The sequence below is a fragment of the Schistocerca serialis genome, chromosome 1 (genome assembly GCF_023864345.2).
Source record: "Schistocerca serialis cubense isolate TAMUIC-IGC-003099 chromosome 1, iqSchSeri2.2, whole genome shotgun sequence".
Taxonomy (NCBI): domain Eukaryota; kingdom Metazoa; phylum Arthropoda; class Insecta; order Orthoptera; family Acrididae; genus Schistocerca; species Schistocerca serialis.
This window is the reverse complement of record NC_064638.1, coordinates 1,264,000,772-1,264,027,928: the sequence shown is the minus strand read 5'-3', so window position 1 is coordinate 1,264,027,928 and position 27,157 is coordinate 1,264,000,772.

The following is a 27,157-nucleotide window of genomic DNA, read 5'->3' as shown; positions in this document are numbered from 1 at the left end:
AACGCATCTGAAATGTAACGTACACTTTTCAGAGTGTCGTCAATGCGAACAAGAGGTGACCGAGACGTGTAACCAATGGCAAGCCATACCATCACACCGGGTGATACGCCAGTATGGCGATGACGAATACACGGTTCCAATGTGCGCTCACCGCGATGTCGCCAAACACGGATGCGACCATCATGATGCTGTGAACAGAACCTGGATTCAACCAAAAAAATGACGAATTGCCATTCGTGCAGACAGGTTTGTCGTTAAGTACACCATCGCAGGCGCTCCTGTCTGTGATTCAGCGTCAAGGGTAGCCGCAGCCATGGTCTCCGAGCTGATAGTCCATGCTGCTGCAAAAGTCGTCGAACTGTTAGTGCAGATGGTTTTTGTCTTGCAAACGTCCCCATCTGTTGACTCTGGGATCGAGATGTGGCTGCTCGATTCGTTACAGCCATGCGGATAAGATGCCTGTCATCTCGACTGCTAGTGATACGAGGCCGTTGGGATCCAGCACTGCGTTCCGTATTACCCTCCTGTACCCACCGATTCCATTTTCTGTTAACAGTCGTTGGATCTCGACCAACGCGAGCAGCAATGTCGCGATACGATAAACCGCAGTCGCGATGGGCTACAATCCGACCTTTATCAAAGTCGGAAACGTGATGGTACGCATTTCTCCTCCTAACACGAGGCATCACAACAACGTTTCACCAGGGAACGCCGGTCAACTGCTGTTTGTGTATCAGAAATGGGTTGGAAGCGTTCCTTATGTCAGCACGTTGTAGGTGTCGCCACCGGCGCCAACCTTGTGTGAATGATCTGAAAAGCTAATCATTTGCATATCGCAGCATCTTCTTCCTGTGGGTTAAGTTTCGCGTCTGTAGCACGTTATCTTCGTGGTGTAGGAATTTTAATGTCCTTTAGTGTATACAACACTAAACTCCCAGTAATTCCCCTTCCCTTGGATACCAATCTGCGCGGTCGATACTGCTAAATTATGCCTACTGCTAAGAAAATTTCTATGCTTAAAAAGCGTGATTGGACAAGAGATGGCACCAAATCCGTCGTCAAGACGAAAGCTTTCTCCTGCTCTTTTCGTATCACAGTATTAATCACCAGCCGCTTTTATGTGGAAGGTTTCTCAGAATGAATGCAAGCATGGTAGTTGTAGTGGAAACTGTAAATAATATGAGGATGTAGATTTAAAAAAATGCTGATCATTGCCGTCGCTGCTAGAATAACTCACCACAGCGTCATTATTTGCTCTCCCATGGGATTATTTTAGTAGATGAACCCACACACGAGGTGCTTTTTGGACAATTTTGCAGCAATAAACGTATCCATACTGCAGCTTATTACTACGAGGGCTGGAACGTAAATAGTGGAAACTATTTATTCACAAACGATGCTAACGAGTTACATGTTTCCACCTATTACTGTCCTTCAAAGTAGTCACCAGTGATGTTTAGAACCCTTTTGCCAGCGAAGTGGAAGGCGTCGTATACCGCTAAAAGAGCCTGTTCTGTTGATAGAGCGAATGGAGCGGTGTACTGCTTGTCGGATCTCTGGAACAGTTCGGAGGCGAATACTACGAAGTGGTTCCTTCTTCTTCGGAATGAAATCAAAGTCACAAGGACTTCGTCCGGGGAGTATGGTGGCTGGTACAGTACTTCTCAATCCCATCGACTGAACACAGCAGCTATAGCTTGTTATCCTAACGCATTACGTTGCTCCATGGCAGACCATCAATGCACAGCATTACTGTTCGTTTTTGGAGAATCACCTGCGACCAGCTTTGCGTAAGAAGAGGCGACGTGTTCTGCGCAACCCACCCATCATTTTTCACAACAATGTGCGGGCGCATACGACCCAAGCCGTGGCTGCTCTGTTCGGTCGATGGGATTGGGAAGTACTGTACCATCCAAAATACTCCCCGTACTTAGGTCCTTGTGACTTTGATTTGATTCCGAAGATGAAGGAACCACTTCGTGGCGTTCGATTCAGAACTGCTGCAGAGGTTAGACAGGCAGTAGACCGCTCCATTAGCACCGTCAACAGAACAGGCTCTGCTAACGGTATACTACCCCTTCCACATCGCTGGCAACGGGTGCTACACAGTGCTGGTGACTACTTCGAAGGACAGTAACAGGTGCAAACATGTAACTCTTTTGTATCGGTTGTGAATAAATAGTTTATACTATTTAAGTTGCAACCCTCCTATTAAGGCAACAACAATGTCTGATAAGCAAACGATACACATAACCGAGCAGTACCGCTGTAAAAATTAAGTATCGTGTGTGAAATGAGCAAGTTTGTTTCGAAACTGCACATGGAGATTAAAAAGTCGATGTAAGCACTTTTGTGCACATCCTGGAAGTAAGAGGACTACCTAAATATTTTGGCGTTTTCGTAATCCAGTTTTTTAATGTGATCGGCCACAGCTGATTTTGTGGTTTGAAGTCACGGCACCTCACTTCTATCATGCGAACTATTTCCCCAGTGTTGGATTTGCCGCACTGTTACGTGTTTCTTAAACTTCTAGTTTTAGGAGGCGAATATGGTCCTCTACTGAGCTCGGCAGAGTTTTTGCAGGAGGTCGAAATACACTTTTTACGCACACTCGTTCACAGTATAGGATCAATCTGAGACCAAGGGAACCTCGTGATGACGTTCAGAAGAAATGGCTACACCAACATGCAGAATCATAGTGGCATGATATAAAAATATCTTGACCCTACTAGGCTCAGTAAAGGAGCTACAGGTCTCCGCAACACAGGCGTTTGCCAAATCGCCAATATGGCAAATCATGCATTGTGGAAACTGCTAGCACGGTAGAAGAGGTGCCGGGAATGCAAACGCCATACTGAATTATGCCTTTTCACCAAAGCAGCCGTGACCGACCACAGTATAAAAACTGGCCATAAAATGGATTACGATATCCTCAAAATACTTAGACAGTCCTCCGCCTCTTGGGATTTTGTAATTAAAGAGGCCATCTAAATCATACTCCAAGATAGTCTAATTAATAAAAATAGTGTCCTAAAACTCAGACAGGTGTGGAAGCCTGCACGGGACCTGCAAAGTAAGAGGTGTTCCCGGACTGTGGCGTCCGTGCCCGAGGGCTGTAGCGCGGACACTGCAGGACACAGCTCGGAGACACAGGCGCCGCTTCCCCCACCACTGCCACCGCCGGCCGCGGCGGCTGCTCGGACAGCTAGCGGAGCGAGGCGGTGGAGGGCGTAACGGCCAGCATACACACACTGAAGCGCCGAAGAAACTGGTATAGGCATGCGTATTCAAATACAGAGATACGTAAACAGGCAGAATAGGGGTCTGCGGTCGGCAACGCCTATACAGGGTGTTACAAAAAGGTACGGCCAAACTTTCAGGAAACATTCGTCACACACAAAGAAAGAGAATATGTTATGTGGACATGTGTCCGGAAACACTTACTTTCCATGTTAGAGCTCATTTTATTACTTCTCTTCAAATCACATTAATCATGGAATGGAAACCCACAGCAACAGAACGTACCAGCGTGACCTCAAACACTTTGTTACAGGAAATGTTAAAAATGCCCTCCGTTAGCGAGGATACATGCATCCACCCTCCGTCGCATGGAATCCCTGATGCGCTGATGCAGCCCTGGAGAATGGCGTATTGTATCACAGCCGTCCACAATACGAGCACGAAGAGTCTCTACATTTGGTACCGGGGTTGTGTAGACGAGAGCATTCAAATGCCCCCATAAATGGAAGTCAAGAGGGTTGAGGTCACGAGAGCGTGGAGGCCATGGAATTGGTCCGCCTCTACCAATCCATCGGCCACCGAATCTGTTGTTGAGAAGCGTACGAACACTTCGACTGAAATGTGCAGGAGCTCCATCGTGCATGAACCACATGTTGTCGAACTTGTAAAGGCACATGTTCTAGCAGCACAGGTAGAGTATCCCGTATGAAATCATGATAACGTGTTCCATTGAGCGTAGGTGGAAGAACATGCGGCCCAATCAAGACATCACCAACAATGCTTGCCCAAACGTTCATAGAAAATCTGTGTTGATAACATGATTGCACAATTGCGTGCGGATTCTCGTCAGCCCACACATGTTGATTGTGAAAATTTACAATTTGATCACGTTGGAATGAAGCCTCATCCGTAAAGAGAACATTTGCACTGAAATGAGGATTGACACATCGTTGGATGAACCATTCGCAGAAGTGTACCCGTCGAGGCCAATCAGCTGCTGAAAGTGCCTGCACACGCTGTACATGGTACGGGAACAACTGGTTCTCCCGTAGCACTCTCCATACAGTGACGTGGTCAACGTTACCTTGTACAGTAGCAAATTCTCTGACGACATTAGGGTTATCGTCAACTGCACGGAGAATTGCCTCGTCCATTGCAGGTGTCCTCGTCGTTCTAGGTCTTCCCCAGTCGCGAGTCATAGGCTGGAATGTTCCGTGCTCCCTAAGACGCCGATCAATTGCTTCGAACGTCTTCCTGTCGGGACACCTTCGTTCTGGAAATCTGTCTCGATACAAAGGTACCGCACCACGGCTATTGCCCCGTGCTAATCCATACATCAAATGGGCATCTGCCAACTCTGCATTTGTAAGCACTGCACTGACTGCAAAACCAAGTTCGTCATGAACATTAACCTGTTGATGCTACGTACTGATGTGCTTGATGCTAGTACTGTGGAGCAATGAGTCGCATGTCAACACAAGCACCGAAGTCAACATTACCTTCCTTCAATTGGGCCAACTGGCGGTGAATCGAGGAAGTACAGTACATACTGACGAAACTAAAATGACCTCTAACATGGAAATTAAGCGTTTCCGGACACATGTCCACATAACATATTTTCTTTATTTGTGTGTGAGGAATGTTTCCTGAAAGTTTGGCCGTACCTTTTTGTAACACCCTGTATAAGACAATAAGTTCTGGCGCATTTGTTAGATCGGTTACTGCTGCTACAGTGGTAGGCTATCAAGATTTAGGTGAGTTTGAACGTGGTGTTATAGTCAGCGGACGACTGATGCGACACAGCATCTCCGAGGTAGCGATGAATTGGGGATTTTCCCGTACGACCATTCCACGAATGAACCGCGAGTATCAGGAATCTCCAGCATCGCCGTGTCTGGAAAAAGATCCTGCAAGAACGGGACCAATGACGACTTAAGAGAATCGGTCAACGTGACAGAAACGCACCCATTCCGCAAATTGCTGCAGATTTCAACGCTGGGCCGTCAACAAGTGTCAACGTGTGAACCATTCAACGAAGCGTCATCGATATGGGCTTTCGGAGCAGAAGGCCCACTCTTCTGCCCTTGATGACCGCACGACACAAAGCTTTACGCCTCGCCTGCGCCTGCCAACCGCGACAATGGACTGTCGATGACTGGAAATATGTTGCCTGGTCGGACGAGTATCGTTTGAAATTGTGATGTAAGGGTCTGGAGACAACTTCATAAATCCATGGACCATGCATGTCACCAGGAGACTGTTCAAGCTGTTGGTGGCTCTATAATGGTGTGTAGTTGGTGTGATATGGGACCCCTGACACGTCTAGATACGACTCTTACAGGTGACACTGTAGCATCGCAGCTATTATGCGACTGCAGATTCTTGCCGTAAGTTTGTTACATTATGGCAAGCTGTTTTGGAAGCCTGCAGTATACTCGCGTTCGGTGGCGGCCGGCATGTGGTCTGCCGTACGCGTCATAGCCTGATCTGTCTCTAAAGCGGACTGCGAGAATGCTCACTGTGGCGCGTACTAAAATCACTATCACCTCACCTAAGAAACTCAACAACTACTTTAAATATTAGCTGTTTTATTCCAAATTTGGTACAAGACCTTTTGTTATTCAAACTGGCTTTGTGTCGAAATTTGATACCACTACCTATAATAGATTTAGAGATATAAAAACCTATTAAAAAGCACTTAACCGACACTTAAGAGATTAAATTCAGATAGTAATAACAACAGGTTTATATTTCTTTTGTTATTTGAAAACAGTAATAGCACTCTTAGTGTGCTGAATTATTTTATAAAGATTTTTCTCATTCATAATGCAAATAACAGTTTAAAAGTTAATATTTATATTTTGTGTTAGGGTGAGAATAATGAGAGAGAATGTGTGTATGTGGGACATACGTCAAATTTCAATTCTATGTTGTATTACACCTTAAATAACTAGCAAGTGTTACACCACCAGGATATCGTGGAAAACCTGTGAATCCCCGTAACTGGCGGATAACGTACGTCTATGAGCGCTTGCTTTTGTAATAAGGCAGGCAGAAAGGTAGTAAGAGAATAATCGGTTCTGAAGTATATTTGAAGCATAATTTTCTCTTAGTTTTCTTGTAGTTTGGTTTGGTGGAATATTTTGTTAACATTTGCAGCATGATATGACGTAGATGCTTCTGCGAATGTTGACTGGAGTAAAGCAGTTTGAGCGTGAATATGATCATGAAAGATTAATCTGATTGGCTGTTTGTTCTGGTCAACCAATGAGCGTAAAGTCTTTCCTGGGCGTTGGAATGAGTTATGTGCCCTCAAAGCAACGGCATTCAGTCAGTCGTGGTCTAGCTACCGGACGAGAAGTTCATGTTAGACGTGTCCGACTTATATCGCATTCGGTTTGTATTGCCGTGCAAGCAGACGCAGTTACGGAGAGTTCTGTGAAGTTTGGGAGATTTTGGAGTGTTTGTTGTAGAGAAAACCGTGTTTCAAACTATCGGCCTTTGTAAAGAATTCTGCGTGGCGTGTTCAGTATGCATTTACAGAACATTTTTGGCGAGCATCTTCATTTGAAGAACCCACTGAAAAGGACCGAGCGTGAAACTCATTTCGTATCAGAGTATTGACTGTATTAATCTCGTAATATTTCGGGTTGGACTTAGCACATTTCTGGCTGTCTTGCGTGTGACATAAGCTGCATGAACTAGTAGTGGATATGCTATGGACAAAAATGTGGGCTTGTTGACTCAATGCCTAAAAGACCATAAAAAAATATATCGAGAAGCGGACATTTTCAATGAAGGCAGGAAGCATCCCCTTAAGCCCGTTATTACTAGAGATTTACAGGTTTATTTTGTTACTTGAGTTACGCGGACTATGCAATCGTACGTATGGACGATGGTTTTCTTCAACGCTGCTTTTCCCATCGTCTGCATAGTACCTACGAATGCAGAGCAACGGACGGTGAACGAACGCCATATTGATATAGGTGGACATAAATTTTGCAACTTGCTTCACTCAGTGCTAGCGATGAAGTGGCGAACCGCCCCGCCGCAACACGTACGTAAGCATCCTCCCTGATCAGCTGCATCCATTCATGTCCATTGTGCATTCCGACGGAATTGGGTAATTTCAACTGGACAACGCGACAGCCCACACGTACAGAATTGCTACAGACTGGCTCCAGGGAACAGTCCTCTGGGTTTAAACACCTCCGATGACCACCAAACTCCCCAGACATCAACGTTATTGAGCATATCTCGGATGCCTTGCAACGTGCTATTCGGAAGAGATTTCCACCCCCTCGTACTCTCACTAATTTATTGACAACCGTGCAGGATTTATGGAATCAATTACCTCCAGCACTACTTCAGACAATAGTAGAGCCATGTCACTTCGTGCTGCGGCACATCTGCCTGGTCGCGGCGGCCTACACGATATTAGGCAAGTGTATCAGTTTTTTTGGCACTTCAGTGTAGAACGCCTAGAGGAGCAGCACAACATTCATCAGAGACCACATGAAGATGGCAACGTGTCTGTATGCCGAAATACCGTGGAGAAATCCTATAAATTTAAAATACATTGGGAAAACATCAGATCGCAAGCCGAAAATTACTCTACGTCAGTTTCCATGAAAGGTGATGCGACCAACTGCACCGAAGGACTTGAAACCGTTTTTGAAGCTTTACCTTTATACAGATGTAATTCCGAAATTTCTTACAGTGTGATATTACGATCAGATCTGAATTCCAAGCATGTCTTTCAATAAATGGAAGTATTAGAAACCACGTCAACTGGGATAATTACCCCACAACTTAAGATTTATTGAAAATGCCTGAGCACCATAAATGAGTCTTTGTCATCGTCTTTGTAGTTGAGTTGATTTTCTCCATAATGTCTACCAAAAAACGTGATACGTATTCTATAACCGGGCAGGGTTTACAAGTTCATGGTAGGAATCATCACATTCTTTAAAGCAAACAAATTAAAATGAGTTGTATTTAACTGAGACACCGAATTTGTTCCCTACTAAATCATCGTAATCGTTATAAGCACTTGGTGTCCATACTCACAGTCCATTTCAAAGCTCACTGTTCTGATAAATTTTGATTAGGGCCAGATAGTTGTTTTAATTTAGTTGCGCATTTTATATAACGAGAAGTTTTATTGAGACCAGTTACAAATCAGTTCAAATTAGGTTCCGTTCATTCAAAGGTCAGCATGCGAGTGCATAGTTTTAGTAGTACGTCGATTTGTATAGAGTGGGACGTAAATTTGGGCCCAATTTCATACAGAAACCCATACTGCGGAGGTTACATATGCACTAATATCCAGAGTCCCAGTTCCTTCCGTCTAGTCAAAAATGACAATTATATTATTTTTTGATTTCTTTCATTCTCTCAAGTATCATTGACACATATATCGTTAACAATTATATACTCCTCTCATCAACTTTACAAGTTAAATGAAGAGTGACTATAGAGTTTCTGAGACCAGCCTCGAAAGCTTCTTTCTTCCTTGTGCTCCTGGTTGGTAACAACACTGACACCAGGGAAAAAATGTGACACAGCTCAACAACTTAGTCTAACGCCGATTCTTAAGATTTACACACCTTTAAGAAATCTAGCTTCCTTTTCATAATAAATAATTATTGTTGTGTCCAAACAATGGAAAGTTCAGGTTGTAATATCAACAATATTATGAGGATACAGTGCTACAGTGTTTAATAAGTCACAGCTGCAAAATACTAACTCGAATTCTTTACAGACGAATGGAAAAACTGGTAGAAGCGGACCTCGGGGAAGATCAGTTTGGATTCCGTAGAAATGTTGGAACACGTGAGGCAATACTAACCTTACGACTTATCTTAGAAGAAAGATTAAGAAAAGGCAAACCTACGTTTCTAGCATTTGTAGACTTAGAGAAAGCTTTTGACAACGTTAACTGGAATACTCTCTTTCAAATTCTGAAGGTGGCAGGGGTAAAATACAGGGAGCGAAAGGCTATTTACAATTTGTACAGAAACCAGATGGCAGTTATAAGAGTTGAGGGGCATGAAAGGGAAGCAGTGGTTGGGAAAGGAGTGAGACAGAGTTGTAGCCTCTCCCCGATGTTATTCAATCTGTATATTGAGCAAGCAGTAAAGGAAATAAAAGAAAAATTCGGAGTAGGTATTAAAATTCATGGAGAAGAGGTAAAAACTTTGAGGTTCGCCGATGACATTGTAATTCTGTCAGAGACAGCAAAGGACTTGGAAGAGCAGTTGAACGGAATGGACAGTGTCTTGAATGGAGGATATAAGATGAACATCAACAAAAGCAAAACGAGGATAATGGAATATAGTCAAATTAAATCCGGTGATGCTCAGGGTATTAGATTAGGAAATGAGACACTTAAAGTAGTAAAGGAGTTTTGCTATTTAGGGAGTAAAATAACTGATGATGGTCGAAGTAGAGAGGATATAAAATGTAGACTGGCAGTGGCAAGGAAATCGTTTCTGAAGAAGAGAAATTTGTTAACATCGAGTATAGATTTAAGTGTCAGGAAGTCGTTTCTGAAAGTATTTGTATGGAGTGTAGCCATGTATGGAAGTGAAACATGGACGATAACCAGTTTGGACAAGAAGAGAATAGAAGCTTTCGAAATGTGGTGCTACAGAAGAATGCTGAAGATAAGGTGGGTAGATCACGTAACTAATGAGGAGGTATTGAACAGGATTGGGGAGAAGAGAAGTTTGTGGCACAACTTGACTAGAAGAAGGGATCGGTTGGTAGGACATGTTTTGAGGCATCAAGGGATCACAAATTTAGCATTGGAGGGCAGCGTGGAGGGTAAAAATCGTAGAGGGAGACCAAGAGATCAATACACTAAGCAGATTCAGAAGGATGTAGGTTGCAGTAGGTACTGGGAGATGAAGGAGCTTGCACAGGATAGAGTAGCATGGAGAGCTGAATCAAACCCGTCTCGGGACTGAAGACCACAACAACAACAACAACAACAGTGCTATTCACCGTACAGAGGACACTTTGAGTGGCAGACAGGCACAACGGGGTAGACTGTTGCACACTGAGCTTACAACCAAACCCTTCTCCAGAAAGGAAACACACACACTGGCACAACCAAGCACACTCACACACACACATGACAGCTATCTCCGATCGGAGATAGCAGTCATTAGTGCCGGAGGAGAGTGTGCTTCTGTGTGTGTGTGTGTGTGTGTGTGTGTGTGTGTTTTTGTGTTGCCTTAATAAAGAAGGTTTTGGGCGAAAGGTCGATGTGTAAAAGTCTATCCGTTGTGTCTGTCTGCAACTCCAAGTGTCATTTTTACGATGCGTAACAAACTATCTTTTCCATTATTTTATTAATGTCTTTCCCTTGTTTCAAAAGTAATTCCTAACTATTAATAAACTGCAGAAATAACGATAATACGTGTAATTTTACAATATAGAATTATCTACATTATATAAGGAACTTCTGTTTATTTTACAATGAGAGCTAGCTTACATTTAAACGAAGGTGAATTGTGTTATACGCATCCTGTGTCTTCTACACGTTCTTAAGTTTTGCTAGCAATGAGTCCGTTACTATAGTCATCAGAACATGATTTTACTGTACTAACAACATTCGGAATATGAACTTACTTGGTTTATTGATATACGTTTCCACATGCTTAGGGTAAGTGCGTGAGTTTTAAGAACTAGTAGAATATAGATAGCACTGACAGTTTATTTCAGAGGTCATCACATTTTCTACAGCCGCAATGAAATATAGTAGAAGTGCAAGTAATTTCTAAAAAAGAAGTCTGAAGTTTGAGGAACCTGCAGCAATCCTTTTTATTTAAACCACCGCCAAAACAAACACACAAACACACAAACACACACACACACACACACACACACACACACACACAAACACCTTAGGCTACCATTGGATGCATTGCATTTCCGCTGCCCTGTCTAACATAGTGGATCCATTCAGAGGAATTTCAGCCAATTACACATCACCATACATTGGTTGAGAGTCAGTAATGTGCCTTAATCTCGAATTTCGGTGTTAGAAGAAGACCAAATTGTCTGTTCATCTGGACTACTACAAGGGCAGTTCAGTAAGTAATGCAACACATTTTTTTTCTCGGCCAATTTTGGTTGAAAATACCGGAAATTTCTTGTGGAATATTTTCAAACATTCCCGCTTCGTCTCGTATAGTTTCATTGACTTCCGACAGGTGGCAGCGCTGTACGGAGCTGTTAAAATGGCGTCTGTAACGGATGTGCGTTGCAAACAACGGGCAGTGATCGAGTTTCTTTTGGCGGAAAACCAGGGCATCTCAGATATTCATAGGCGCTTGCAGAATGTCTACGGTGATCTGGCAGTGGAAAAAGCACGGTGAGTCGTTGGGCAAAGCGTGTGTCATCATCGCCGCAAGGTCAAGCAAGACCGTCTGATCTCCCGCATGCGGGCCGGCCGTGCACAGCTGTGACTCCTGCAATGGCGGAGCGTGCGAACACACTCGTTCGAGATGATCGACGGATCACCATCAAACAACTCAGTGCTCAACTTGACATCTCTGTTGGTAGTGCTGTCACAATTGTTCACCAGTTGGGATATTCAAAGGTTTGTTCCCGCTGGGTCCCTCGTTGTCTAACCGAACACCATAAGGAGCAAAGGAGAACCATCTGTGCGGAATTGCTTGCTCGTCATGTGGCTGAGGGTGACAATTTCTTGTCAAAGATTGTTACAGGCGATGAAACATGGGTTCATCACTTCGAACCTGAAACAAAACGGCAATCAATGGAGTGGCGCCACACCCACTGCCCTACCAAGAAAAAGTTTAAAGCCATACCCTCAGCCGGTAAAGTCATGGTTACAGTCTTCTGGGACGCTGAAGCGGTTATTCTGTTCGATGCCCTTTCCCATGGTCAAACGATCAACTCTGAAGTGTATTGTGCTACTCTTCAGAAATTGAAGAAACGACTTCAGCGTGTTCGTAGGCACAAAAATCTGAACGAACTTCTCCTTCTTCATGACAACGCAAGACCTCACACAAGTCTTCGCACCCGAGAGGAGCTCACAAAACTTCAGTGGACTGTTCTTCCTCATGCACCCTACAGCCCCGATCTCGCACCGTCGGATTTCCATATGTTTGGCCCAATGAAGGACGCAATCCGTGGGAGGCACTACGCGGATGATGAAGAAGTTATTGATGCAGTACGACGTTCGCTCCGACATCGACCAGTGCAATGGTACCGTGCAGGCATACAGGCCCTCATTTCAAGGTGGCGTAAGGCCGTAGCATTGAATGGAGATTACGTTGAAAAATAGTGTTGTGTAGCTAAAAGATTGGGGAATAACCTGGTGTATTTCAATGCTGAATAAAACAACCCCTGTATCAGAAAAAAATGTGTTTCATTACTTATTGAACTGCCCTCGTATTTAAAAAGTCATATATGAATGTCGAGTGGTTGAGTGTGGAATGTAAGGAGCGGCAAGTGGAGATCGGTGCCAACATGTGCCCTCTTACTCTCAAATAATATTAAGTGGGTTGCCGAGGTTTCCGTACCAAACTGATACACGAGTGATAATCGTCAGTGTCGCCGAGAGGGGTGGCGAACTGGTTTGCACAGTGTACTCGCATTCGGGAGAACGACGATTTAAAACCGCGTCCGGGAATCCTGATTTAGGATTCGCGCGATTTCCCTAGATCGCTTCAGGCAAATGCCGTAATGGTTCCTTTCAAAGGGCACAGCCCACTGCCTTCCCCATCCTTCCCTAAACAGAGCTCTTGCTCCGTCTCTAGTGACCTCATTGTCAACGGGACAAACACTGATCTCCGTCTCCTCTCCTTTGCGCAAGTGTCACACCAAATAGACCCAGGAGACACTTGTTAAATATTTTGAGCTAAGCAAGTGCACTGGCGTATGGCGTGGTGCCACAAATCATCGCTCTCCCCCTTGTGATGCTTAGCTGCGACTTTCGTGTCTAGCTATACCTTTAATAAAGCAATAAAGCTGCTTCAGGTGTTTTTTTTCTCGTGGTCTTCTGCTTTAGTATTGGTTTGATGCAGCTGTCTTATGCAAGTCACTTCTTGTGTACATTACCACTGAAACCCATATCTGTATTGAAGCCTTACTCAGTTTGTACAATTTTGGCATCCCACGTTAACTACCATATCCAAAACAACAATTACTTCACGCCTCATGTGGCTAGTCAATTGAGCCTCTCTTTCAGGTGGGTGGTAGCATGTATAATTTTCTCCGTAATCCCATTCACGACCTCCTGATTAGCTACTCGATCTACCCACCTAACCTTCAGCATTCTTCTGCAGAATCATATATCAGACGCCTCTATTTTCTTGTCTGCGTTGTTTATCGTCCATGTTTCACATCTGTACGTGATCACACTGCATAGAAATACCTTCAGAACATCCAAGCTACCGTTTTGCAGGGCCGCTTTTCTTACCATTGCCTTTCTTACATTTTACATAATTTATATTTCAGTCGTTGTTAGTTATTATGCTGTCCAAGCAGCAAATCTCGTGTACTACTGTTAGTGTTCTATTTCCTAGCCAAATTCCCTGAGCATCAGATGATTTCATTGGAATACAATCTACTATCTCGTTCTACTTTTGTGGATGTTCTTGTCTTTCAGGACATTATCCATTCCTGTCCGTTCATGTCCTTGCGGTATCTGACGGAATTCCAAGATCATCGACAAACCTCAGAAACTTGATTTCATACATTGATCTACAGACTGAATAATATCGGGGACAGGCTAAAATTATGTCACACTCCATTCTAAACTCCTGCCTTCGTTGCATATCTTTAGACTCTTATACCTGGAGATGGTGTTGTGGAAGTGGCTGATGTCTTTTTGCTCCCACTATTTCATCCCTTCTAACCTCAGAATGTCAGTTTAGCCCATTCAACTTTTTAAAAAGCTTTTTGTAATTGTACTAATGCTATCAATTTAGGTTTGCCTTCATTTGACGTATATACTAGGATAACAGGTCTCGGAAACTGACATACGGCCGGGATAGCGGTTTGCTGACCACATGACCCTCCATATCCGCATCCGGTGACGCCTGTGGGATGAGGATGACACGGCGGTCGGTCGGTGCGTTGGGCCTACAAGGCCTGTTTGAGTGGAGTTTAGTATAGTTTTTAGTTTTATATGCGGCGATAAGCCGTAGGCCACGTGTTGCCTCACGTTTTTCGTCATCTTTCCTGTATATCATATCATCCGACAATAATTTGTGTAGTTATTTTGCAAAACTGACGTGTTAAACGGATCGTTTGGTAATATGCAAATTTGTCAACACCTGGCTACGAAATACTACGTTCTCCTTGACGGCTGAGGTTATTTATACATTTTGTATAACAGATGTAATAATTTTGTGATATCTCAGTGGCATAATCAGTGACACCATACCCGAAGTATGATAGTTTCTGCTGTGAGTGTTACGGCTCACTATAACAGACATCAAATAAGTACACTACTGGCATTAAAATTGCTACACCAAGAAGAAATGCAGATGATGAACGGGTATTCATTGGAGAAATATATTGTACTACAACTGACAAGTGATTACATTTTCACGCAATTTGGGTGCATAGATCCTGAGAAATCAGTACCCAGAAGAACCACCACTGGCCGTAATAAGGGCATTGATACACCTGGACATTGAGTCAAATAGAGTTTGGATGGCGTGTACAGGTACAGCTACCCATGCAGCTTCAACACGATACCACAGTTCATCAAGAGTAGTGACTGGCGTATTGTGACGAGCCAGTTGCTCCGCCACCATTGACCAGACGTTTTCAATTGGTGAGCGATCTGTAGAATGTGCTGGCCAGGGCAGCAGTCGAACCTTTTCTGTATCCAGAAATGCCCGTACAGGACCTGCAACATGCGGTCGTGTATTATCCTGATGAAATGTAGCGTTTCATGAGGATCGAATGAAGGGTAGAGCCACGAGTCGTAACACATCTGAAATGTAACGTCCACTGTTCAAAGTGCCGTCAATCCCGTCAAGAGGTGACCGAGACGTGTAAACAATGGCACCCCATACCTTCATGCCGGGTTATATGCCACTATGGCGATGACGCATACACGCTTCCAATGTGCGTTCACCGCAGTGTCGCCAAACACGGATGCGACCATCATGATGCTGTAAACAGAACCTGGATTCATCAGAAATAATGACAATTTCCCATTCCTGCACCTGGGTTCATCGTTGAGTACACCATTGCAGGCGCTACTGTCTGTAATGCAGCATCAAAGGTAACCGCAGCCACGGTCTCAAAGCTGATAGTCCACACTGCTGCAATAGTCATCGAACTGTTCGTGCAGCTGGTTGTTGTCTTGCAAACGTCCGCATCTGTTGACTAAGGGTTCGAGACCTGGCTGCACGATCCGTTACAGCCATGCGCATAAGTTGCCTGTCATCTCGACTGCTAGCGATAAAGGCCGTTGGGATCCAGCACGGCGTTCCGTATTACCCTCCTGAACCCACCGATTCCATATTCTGCTAACAGTCATTGGATCTCGACCAACGCGAGCAGCAACGTCGCGATACGATAAACCGCAATCGCGACAGGCTACAATCCGACCTTTATCAAAGTCGGAAACGTGACTGTACGCATCTCTCCTCCGTACACGAAGCATCACAACAACGTTTCACCAGGCAACGCCGGTCAACTGCTGTTTGTGTATGAGAAATCGGTTGGAAACGCTCCTCATGTCAACACGTTGTAGGTGGCGCCAACCTCGGGTGAATGCTCTGAAAAGCTAATCATTTTCGTATCACATCATCTTCTTCTTGTCGGTTAAATTTCGCGTCTGTGGTATGTCATCTTCGTGGTGTAGCAATTTTAATGGCCAGTAGTGTAAAACAGACGAGTCACTAGTACTGTGGAAAAACCAGGGCACTGAGTAACGGTTGCAGGTGAGCTACATATACCATTAATAAATGCTAATCTGGCGCTCCGGCCGGAGTTTCAGCCTGACTTGCAGCCATAGATCACGCCGGAGTTGGTGTGACCGCAGGCAAATGGCTGCGGCACGCTTCCCCGGGGCGGTAACTCTGCCCCCGGCCTGGCGGTACGCACACATCGACCGCGGGATCAGATTACTGGCTGCACGGCTCTTGCGGGGCCCAGCCCGTATCCCCGAGGCACCTTCATACTAACTATGCTAGGCCTAACTTCGTTAGCACGCTGGGGCTGCCCGGCGGCTGGCATTTCCCGCGCTATCTTATTACGCCATGTACAGATCTTGTAAGGGTACTCTGTAAGCATCTCTGATTTCGGTATGTCTTTTTCTTTCCTCGTATTTGGCGCTTCGTACTTGTAACATACCCCCCCCCCCCCCCCCCTAGCATTACTATATTATTCGATACCCGGAATTTGTATCCGTGTATCGGTATTTTCTCTTACACAAAGAATAAAAATCATGCCACTACGGCACTTTTTCCTGTTATGTAATTGTACTATATATTATTATGAATGATATTTAAAAATAATTACGAATAATTAAATAATAAGTAAATGTGTAACATAATAATCACTATGAACCATCAACTTTTACTCAGGACTATAATAATCAGTATGTAATTCATTTGATTAGAAGTAGTTATAAATCGTTATTACTTTCGTTAATTAACCGCAATTAGATCTCGATAGTTCAGTTTTGAAAACGCTATCGTAAATCGATCAAAAAGCAAGAACCAAATATAAATTCAGGTAATTTCAAGTGATATGTAATTTCAGACCCAGATTTGTAAACCAGAATTAATACCATTACTAAAATAATTAATTGATCATTGTTAGCACATGTAATTAACTTCATTACTAACGTTTGGATGCATTTTTTAAAGTTATGGGCCATGAAAGAGGTTAAACAGCTTGTGTATATATTACGTAAATGTTAGCTATATTTTCCGATCGATAATTGATTTGTATTTATTAACTTAATGAGGCGCATTATTGTAAAAAGTCATATTTAATTTTTAATCTTAAATTGTGCAATTTCTAATGAACCAATATTATATGTTCCAAGTAATCTGATTGTCAACCTTTTGTATATTTGTTTTAATTGTAACTATTAATTTCACAATGGTGTAATAATTGAAGTAATGAACACTCATTGTTTGGAATGTATATATAAGCAAACGCGGGAATGCAGTGTCATTTCGCCTAGAGGTTCACTTTGTAGTCAAGTCTTTTCGGTCAGTAAGTCAGTCTGTCAGCTGTTGGATAGTCAAAGAGACTATATGTGAAGTTTGATATATTCTGTAATGACTTTGGAAAAATGTTATCATCAACAAATAAAACTCCGCAAATTGTATGACCTGGAGTTTTAATTAGAAGGAATCACCAGCTACGCGACTCAGGCAAATTACAAGACAAGTACAACAAAAATATTTTGTTAGCATCGCCCTTACTTACGTCCACTCCAGGTGCCAATATATAAGTAATTATATTAACGCACCGGTAAATAAATCATATGCATTCATAAAGGAAGGGAGATGTCACACACACTTTAACGTAATAAGTCAAACACTATTTAAATTTTCAGCGAATCTAACAAGCATAGCTACCGATGTAGCACTACGTTTTAAAATATCAACTATTTTCGTTTATAAAGAACTTCACGAATAGCCGCGGGGGATAGCCGTGCGGTCTGAGGCGTCTTGTCACGTTTTGCTCGGCTCCCTCAGTCGGAAGTTCGAGTCCTCCCTCGGACATGAGTGTGTGTGTGTGTGTGTGTGTGTGTGTGATTGTGTGTGTGTGTGTGTGTGTGTGTGTGTGTGTGTGTGTGTATGTCTTGTCCTTAGCGTAACTTAGTTTACGTTAGGTTAAGTAGTTCGTAAGTCTATGGACCGATGACCTCAGCAGTTTGGTCCCACTGTCCTCGCGACAAATTTCCAAATTTACATAACGAATACGTAAGTAATAAGACAGGTTTTTATCTACCAAAGTTTCAAATTTTTTCATAGTAGTTCCCTTCGGCAGCTATACACCGGTGGAGTCGTTTTTCCCAGTGTTGGTAGTAGCTTTGAAAGGATTCAACTCGTAGGGCCTTTAACATGTCGGTCACATCGTCTTGAATGTTCTCCATAGTTCCAAAATAACGACGTTTCAAGAAAATTTTTTCAATTTCTGGAGAAGAAAAAAGTCACAAGGATTCAGATCAGATGAATAGGACTGTGGAAAATAGGCTTGCCTTTTAAGGTAAAAAATTCCGTGATGGAAGTGTCCGTGCAACGTGGGGCGTTGTCGTGATGCAGCACCCACTTGTCTGCGGTGTCCCGTCTCACTCCATTCACAATTTCCTGAGTGTATCAAGGACAAGTTTCTAAACCATTTGGTTGACAGATTGTTATGAAGAAACAGTCTCACAAGAGCACACGTACATTCGACGTTTTCATCGGTTTTTTAACCTGAAGGCCTCCCACAGAGGGGTTCATCTGCAATGTCTTCTCGGGCTTCCAAAAATGATTTCAACCAGCAGAAACTTGTGCTCTTGATAAGGAATTTTCCTCGCAGGCCTGTTTCAACTTTTAGAAGGTCACACTAGCGGATTCCCCAAGCTGAACACAAAACGCAGCTCCAAATACCGCTGTTCCATTTTAACATACAACAGAAACATAACTTCACAGACGGCGCTCTGAATTATCAGCTCATGGCTGCTCGAAGCTGAAACTCGGACTGAGCATCTGAAATGGATGAACACACTGCTCTACACAAGTAGAACAACACAGCATTTAAGATCACTTCGAATCTTAACAGTCTCATTACTTTACTCACACACCCCTTAATGTCCCACTATGTCGCATAGGCTAGATGGTTGTGTGCAACTTCCTCCGATATTACTCACAAAGACGTGACAGTGCGATTTCCACAGTTCAAATGGGGTATCGCTGTGGAACGTATGCACATCAGATCCAAGTCGAAAAACTCTAATTTATGTTTACTATATCTGCATCCATATTCTGCGAATCACCGTTATTGTATGGCAACAGTTACAGGGGCTTCTTCCCGTACCGTTCACGTCTGCGACTGCTTCAATGACTCTGAGTGCGCTGTTCTTAATCTAATCTTGTTATGACGATCCCTATGGCAGTGGTGCGTATGGGGTTTTAGTAAATTCCTAGATTCATCTTTTAATCCTGGCTCTTGTAATTTTGAAACTAGGCTTATCTGGATACCTTACGCCTATCTTCAAGGTTTTCCCAGTTTAGCTTCTTCAACAGCTCACTGACACTCTACGACCATTAGAGTTGCCCTATCTGCATACGTTCAACGTACCCTGTTAGCCCTATTTCGTACAGTCCTGTCCCACATAACTCAGCAGTAGTCTAGAACGGATCGAACGAGTGGTCTGTTAGCAGTCCCATTTATATACTGATTGCATTCGTTCCGTATTCTCCCAGACTGGGTAGTGGAGTAATTGTTATGTGCAATTGTGAGTTTCTTATGATGCAGAAATCCCTTCAAAGGCCCAATAATAATCTTTCTGATTTCAAACAGGAAAAAACGCTATCCCAATCAGTTGACCAAAGTATCATCCGTCATGGCAGATTGGAGAAAGAAAACGTTAATAGACTATTACACAACTGTAGGAGCTACTATAGAAAGCTTCCGGAACGAGTCTCGCTAATATGCGGTAAGAATGCAACTGAAGGACTACGGACAGATAGTCTGATGAAATCAGGTATTAAGAGCAGTTAAATTGCACATTCCGACTGGAGCATACATCGTACAGAAAAGTTGAACGCCGGTGGTGTAGGCACGTTCACAGCCATAAAAAGTACAATAATACAGATTCCGAACGCAAAATAATTTGAGTGAAGATAAATGTTAAAGGTAGACGAAATCTGGTCATCAGGTACTTTTACAGATACTGTGGCAAAGGAGCCGTAGCGGTGGAACATTTGAGGGGGGGGGCTTGGATATACACTCCTGGAAATTGAAATAAGAACACCGTGAATTCATTGTCCCAGGAAGGGGAAACTTTATTGACACATTCCTGGGGACAGATACATCACATGATCACACTGACAGAACCACAGGCACATAGACACAGGCAACAGAGCATGCACAATGTCGGCACTAGTACAGTGTATATCCACCTTTCGCAGCAATGCAGGCTGCTATTCTCCCATGGAGACGATCGTAGAGATGCTGGATGTAGTCCTGTGGAACGGCTTGCCATGCCATTTCCACCTGGCGCCTCAGTTGGACCAGCGTTCGTGCTGGACGTGCAGACCGCGTGAGACGACGCTTCATCCAGTCCCAAACATGCTCAATGGGGGACAGATCCGGAGATCTCGCTGGCCAGTGTAGTTGACTTACACCTTCTAGAGCACGTTGGGTGGCACGGGATACATGCGGACGTGCATTGTCCTGTTGGAACAGCAAGTTCCCTTGCCGGTCTAGGAATGGTAGAACGATGGGTTCGATGACGGTTTGGATGTACCGTGCACTATTCAGTGTCCCCTCGACGATCACCAGTGGTGTACGGCCAGTGTAGGAGATCGCTCCCCACACCATGATGCCGGGTGTTGGCCCTGTGTGCCTCGGTCGTATGCAGTCCTGATTGTGGCGCTCACCTGCACGGCGCCAAACACGCATACGACCAAAATTGGCACCAAGGCAGAAGCGACTCTCATCGCTGAAGACGACACGTCTCCATTCGTCCCTCCATTCACGCCTGTCGCGACACCACTGGAGGCGGGCTGCACGATGTTGGGGCGTGAGCGGAAGACGGCCTAACGGTGTGCGGGACCGTAGCCCAGCTTCATGGAGACGGTTGCGAATGGTCCTCGCCGATACCCCAGGAGCAACAGTGTCCCTAATTTGCTGGGAAGTGGCGGTGCGGTCCCCTACGGCACTGCGTAGGATCCTACGGTCTTGGCGTGCATCCGTGGGTCGCTGCGGTCCGGTCCCAGGTCGACGGGCACGTGCACCTTCCGCCGACCACTGGCGACAACATCGATGTACTGTGGAGACCTCACGCCCCACGTGTTGAGCAATTCGGCGGTACGTCCACCCGGCCTCCCGCATGCCCACTATACGCCCTCGCTCAAAGTCCGTCAACTGCACATACGGTTCACGTCCAAGCTGTCGCGGCATGCTACCAGTGTTAAAGACTGCGATGGAGCTCCGTATGCCACGGCAAACTGGGAGACACTGACGGCGGCGGTGCACAAATGCTGCGCAGCTAGCGCCATTCGACGGCCAACACCGCGGTTCCTGGTGTGTCCGCTGTGCCGTGCGTGTGATCATTGCTTGTACAGCCCTCTCGCAGTGTCCGGAGCAAGTATGGTGGGTCTGACACACCGGTGTCAATGTGTTCTTTTTTCTATTTCCAGGAGTGTACTTCGCTTAAATTACGACATAAAGGAATTACAGACTTTTGCTGCAAGTTTGTATTGTTTGAAATCAAGAGGGAAAAACGAATATTGGTGCCGGACTGGGATTTCAACCGGCGTCTCCTGCTTACGGAGCAGATCCCCGAACACTGAATATCCTGGACACAGGTCCTTGCAACTGCACCGACTACTGTAGCACGCCTCACATCAGACCCAAATTCTTAACTTCTCGACACACCACTAATATAGTGTCTTTTGTCCATTATCCTCATTACTCGCGGCAGTTCGCCGATTCCAGTAAGATTATATATATATATGTATATATATATATATCCTTACTGTCATATTGAAATGTAACTGACATCCAACGAACGCGATCTATGACTCTCTTCAGCAGCACAAGTTACCGAATGTGGTTGAGGGGGAGCAAGCGTACGTCGACTGGCTTGCCATCTGGCGATCGGTGTGCGCTCCTTATCTTGCCACTGGCGTGCAGTCTGCATGGTAACTCATGGTCAATGGGAACCAAGATGTCGGTCAGGTCTTCACGGGATTCACCTTGCAGACAACCCGTTTTTGGCGATTGTGATGTTTTGGACACGGACGAGCACAGCCTGGTGTGCGGATCGGCGATAAGTGTCTGGTTCTCGGTGCTACAGATGCTGGCCGTAATCACCTGTACGACTCCTCGTCCGTTACATCCTCACCTGCTCCTCTATCCGGCCTCGAGATACCTCCCACAAATGAAGATGGTCTCCGTGAAGTGGATTGATGGACATGAAGGTCACTACTTGTTAGCAGACAATGAAGAAAATGTCCTTGATTTTTGGCTCTTCCTTAATGAACGCTATTGTGCAGTTGTCGGCGGTCCCGAATACAGATAATGTTTGTCCAATTTCCTTTGTATTATCTTTCTTAACACAACAAAGAGTTGACGGTGTTACTGCGACGAGGAGCTGATCCTCGCCTTTTCCACTCTTAGAACCGGTGATTCTCAGTTCATTGGACTGTTCTTCTCCAAAAAACTACTCGTATACAGTCTCACCGTGTCTGGCGACTTATGGCTCCCTTCTCACGACCCCGGTTACCTGGTATTCCTGGTGGTATCAAGAATAATTTGAAAAAAAAAAACAGAAAATAACGAATAAATAAATAATTTATGTACGTTTTACCTGTACTACATGTTTCCTAGACTTTTCTTTGTTCCTGGTGGAACTGGACATGGTGGCCAGACCTTCAGTTGCGACTCGCGCCCACATTGTCCTCACTCCTCCATTTGGCGGCTGGAAGGTTCAAAATGGTTCAGATGGCTCGAGTACGATAGGACTTAACATCTGAGGTCATAAGTGCCCTAGAACTTAGAACTACGTAAACCTACCTAACCTAAGCACATCACACACATCCCTGCCAAAGGCAGGATTCGAACCTGCGACCGTAGCGGCCGTGCGGTTCCAGACCGTAGCGCGTAGAACCACTCGGCCACACCAGCCAGCCTCGAAGGTTCCTTTGAAGAAAATAAGGGATAGTTTTTTTTAAAAAAAAAAGTGGTCACAGTATCTGCAAAGGAAGCAGTAGACCTGAGTTTGACTCCTGGCCCGGTACAAATTCTCAATTTTCTTCATTGATTTCAATCAGTCCCCACTTGCTGTCAATGTCTCTGATTCCTTTTGGTCTTAAATTCATAATAGCTGCTGGATCAAAATTGTGCCTGTACATTCGGCCATATCCGAAAGAACAGAAACCACACATACACATTTTATATATATATATATATATATATATATATATATATATATATATATTCTTAAATTTCCTGATATGGATATTCTATTAGGTAGCAGAGGCATGCCATCGTGCATTCTCAATGCCTTTTTCGAAAATTACTTTGGGAAGCTAATCGTAGAAACAAGTCGTGAAGGTGAAAGCTTAGACCTGTTGGTGACAAACGGACCCGAAATATTTGAATTCATGTAGAAAAGGGAATGAGCCGTTAGAAGCTCGTTACAACATCACTGATTACGACTGTGCACAAAAATACAAAGAAAGATAGGACAACATTTCTTTTTTATCGAGATCAGTGAACACGAAAATTTCGTCTCCAGCACTAACAATGTTCAGCATCAAGGGACGAATTTCAAACATACTGTGAAATACGCTTTAGATAGGTAGGAGGGATGGGGAAGACCAGTCGTGGTAAGAAAACTCCGGTGAAAGTACAATTGAAGCGATCAACGAATTCAAAAGTAGAAGTTTATTCACCGACTAGACAGATAATCCTAAGAATCATGGGTCTCATGTTAAATCACTAAATGGATTTCAACCATCCCTTTTCCTTTCCGAAAACCAAGTTCATTTTCCGGCAATATTTTTATCTCTTTCACACCACAATTCTAAGGGCCGCTTAATAATCCTTTTAAGTACTTTCGCCGAACACTGTAGCAAGGTGATAACGCTGTGCAATTCGTGTTTATTACATCTTTTTTCCGATTTGTGGATACGGACAGCACGACATGTTTCCAGTGGATACATTTCGACTTTTTGAGTCCGTAAACTATTGCAGAGTTTGGCCAGCAGCAGTTTCCTTTCGTCTGGGATGCGTCTTAGCGCTGAATAGTCAGTATAATCCAGGCCAGATGTACTATACTTCCCCTGGAAAAGAGCAATCTGAAGTTCTTCCAGTAAAATTGGTTAAGTAAACACGCTGTTGCTCTCTTCATATTCCGCCTCGTCTTCCTTGCCCACTATGTCAGGTGAGACTGTCATATACAAATGTGATGCTAAAAGTTTTTCATTGGTGAAGGTGTTTATGTGTCTATTCTGAGACCATATTTTATGTTCCTTAATACATTCCAAACTTTTGTCAGTTGTGTTTTTTTGCAGACTGCACTGCATAAACTTTGCCACGATTTTCTTCAAATTGAACGTTCTTCTTCCTAGGCCTTACGCCTAGGCCTTTTTCTTTCTTAAGATCATTAGGCTGATAACATTGAAGTGAGTTTTGTATTTCCTTAATGCTCTCCTTGTTTCCTTGAGGACTGCGACACGTTTTCAATCTCACCAAAAGAGCTATGACCTAAGAGTAATCCGCTTATGTCTTTTTTGAAATACTGAGACTGCTGCTGCTGCACTGATAAGCAATACCAAGGCCCAACAGTCTCTTACTTGATCCACAGTTTCGATGACTGAGTCCAGTTTCTCTTCCGTAGTGTTTCGTATTGGTTCCAGACGGATTTGTTTGTGTTCAATTTCTGGCTGATTTCGTGTTTGACAGTCTTCCTAAGTTGTGCGTTTACAATTATTTGAACTGGCGCGTAATCCTAACAAAAAATATGTTGTTACACTTCCCATGTTGTTCCGGTAGGCAGTATAGTGGATGTTATGCTGAAGTCTACTGCCGTCAGGGCTTGATTTAGTTGAACAGTTCGTGTGGCTGAGCTATCATGTAGTACGTTAAGATCTTGCTGAATCTAGTACATCACTACTATTTTTATCATTTCTTTAGCAGTTCTGCCGACCACATTGTATGGTGGTATTTAAATTCGGCGGTAACAGAACAGGTTTCCCAATAGAGTCAATTATTAGATTAGATTATATTAATTATTCATTCTATAGATCCACAAAAGAGGGAATCCTCCTGGGTGTGGATCATGTCAGATAAACACATTACTAAAACGTAATTACAAAAACTTGAGTTTCATTTATTTTAATGATCCTCAGTCAATAAACAGTAAAATTATGTACATGAATTAAATTTAAACTTCTAATATTTACAGGTTTAATTCTTACATCTGCTTTCATTAAATCAATCATTCAGACAGTTGCTAGTTTCTTGGCTATTACAACTATGTATTGTCAAAAATTAAAGTAAATTATTCATTTCAGTGATCCACAGTTAAGAACAGTCAGATTATGTACAAGATTTAAAATTAAACTTCCTCTATTTACTGACTTAAGACTTACATCTACTGTCTATACATCCATCATTCACACAGTAGGTAGTTACTTGGCTGTTACACCCAAGTATTGTCAAAAATTAAAGTATAATAAATTTTCATTAAAATTTTCTACTGCACTTGTTGAGAAACTCATGGACGCGCAATAGAAGGAGTTGGCCACTAAAAATTCTTTTAAATTATGTTTAAACTGTGCCTTGTCTGAAACTAAACCCTTAATGGTTGCTGGTAACTTACTGAAAATATGTGTTGCTGAATACTGTACTCCTTTCTGGACAAGTGTAAGTGATTTTAAATCTTTATGTATATTGTTCTTATTCCAAGTATTGATACTGTGTACTAAGCAGTTAGTTGGAAAAAGAGATGTATTGTTTACAACAAACTTCATTAAGGAATAAATATACTGAGAAGCTGTGGTTAGTATGCCCAATTCTTTGAATTGGTTTCGACATGATGTTCTTCGAATTACGCTACTCATTACTCTTATTATACACTTATGTACTCTAAAAATTGTTCTTCTGTTTGTGGAGTTACTCCAAAATATGATACCATATGACATGATGGACTGAAAATATGCCAGTTTTTTAATATTGATGTCTCCTATGTCTGACATCATTTGCATTGCAAACACAGACTTGTTTAGGCACCTTAGCAGTACGTTAGTATGTTGCTCTCAACTGAATTTGTTATCAAATTGTAATCCCAAGAATTTTAAACTCTCAACTTCTCCTATTTCCATGTCATCATATTTTATACATACAACAGGACGAAATGTCTTCGAAGTTCTGAACTGCATATAGTGGGTCTTTTCAAAGTTTAATGACAGTGAATTTGCTATGAACCACTTATTAATGTCAGTAAAAATTTGATTAGCTGCCCGATCTAAATTTATATTTGGTTTACAATTTATTGCGATGTTTGTATGATCTGCAAATAAGACAAACTTGGCATCTGGTAATGTAACAGATGACAGGTCATTAATATATACAAGAAACAGAAGTGGACCTAGTATGGAACCTTGGGGAACAGCACATGTAATTTCTTCCCAGTCAGAGGATGTCTGATTGCCTACTGCTGAAGTGTTACGTAATGACCCCCTTTGTTTTCTATTAGTAAAATATGACTGAAACCACTTTGCAGCACTACCAGTGACGCCATAATATTTTACTTAAAAGAATGCTGTGTTTCACACAGTCAAACGCCTTTAACAAGTCGCAGTATATGCCAGTTGTCTCTAATTTGTTGTCCAATGAATTAAGGACATTTTCGCTGTAAGTGTAAATAGCTTTCCCAATATCAGAACCCTTAAGAAACCCATACTGTGACTTTGACATTATGTTATTTTCACTAAGGTGCTTAAGTAGACGCTTGAACATAACCTTTTCAAAGATTTTTGAAAAAGCTAGCAAAAGTGAGGTTGGTCAGTAATTTGATGGCATTTCTTTGTCCACTGTCTTGTGGAGACGTATAACTTCAGCATATTTAAGCCAGTCCGGGAATGTTCCTGTGACAAGTGATTGATTATGCAAATAACTTAAGATATGACTAAGCTCACATGAACACTCTTATTAACTTTGGCGATATGTTATCATA